The sequence below is a fragment of the Nicotiana attenuata genome, chromosome 2 (assembly GCF_001879085.1).
Source record: "Nicotiana attenuata strain UT chromosome 2, NIATTr2, whole genome shotgun sequence".
Taxonomy (NCBI): domain Eukaryota; kingdom Viridiplantae; phylum Streptophyta; class Magnoliopsida; order Solanales; family Solanaceae; genus Nicotiana; species Nicotiana attenuata.
Genome location: NC_031990.1, coordinates 23874381 through 23875282, shown reverse-complemented (window position 1 = coordinate 23875282; position 902 = coordinate 23874381).

The following is a 902-nucleotide window of genomic DNA, read 5'->3' as shown; positions in this document are numbered from 1 at the left end:
ATAAGAGAGTTGGATAGAGTAAGGTCACAGTTGGGGGAAGGGGGGTTAGATAGATAGGTATAGAGGAAACATATAGTCAACAAACTGCATAAAACACTTAGGGCTTTAGAGACTTAGCAGGCTAATCATGGACAGTAAATAGTTAAGACATAGATCATAGTTGTAATACAGGAAGCCTGACATGTCTTGAACAGGAATAACATACAGTTTAGACATGCTAGGCGAAGAGGTAAGCAGGAAAAAGTGCAGAATATAAAGCATACATTGAACAGGATAGAGTTTAGACATGCTAGGCAAAGAAGTGAGCAGGAATACAAGTTGAATTCATAACTGATGAACTAGTGCAGGAATGAAAAACATAGGGTTTGGATTTCAAAATTTAACTAGAGACATACCAGTTGAAGAAAAGAGTGCAGAATATAAAGCAAATGTAGTTCCAATATCTAGCCTTGGCTTTCGGCCGGCTAGGCCAGTGAATATCACAAGTATGCAGAAGAAAAAGAGAGCTTTAGAGTGTAAGTGTGATTTTTGTGAACTAAAGTTCTGTTTTGAAGTGAGAATATGAGAGTGCTTATATAGCAGTTCGAGGGTAGAGACAATAAGGTAAAAGAATCAGAAATCAGCAATTAAGGGCAATCAGAATCCATTCATATAAGGAGTTCAGAATAGACTCCTTTTATTAGGGGCAATTAGCCAAATGGTAACAATAGGGGTTTAATTAAGGCAAAAAGACCAAATCATACCAAATAAAGAATCAGTAAGAATCCCACAGTTATACGGGCAAGCGATTAAGGCAGAGACGACCAATTAAAGTTATAAACAAGGAAACAAATAAAGTCTATGCATACCAATCTTTAACGGAGTAATCAATTAGCCAGAATTTCAAAGTAATACTGATTTCT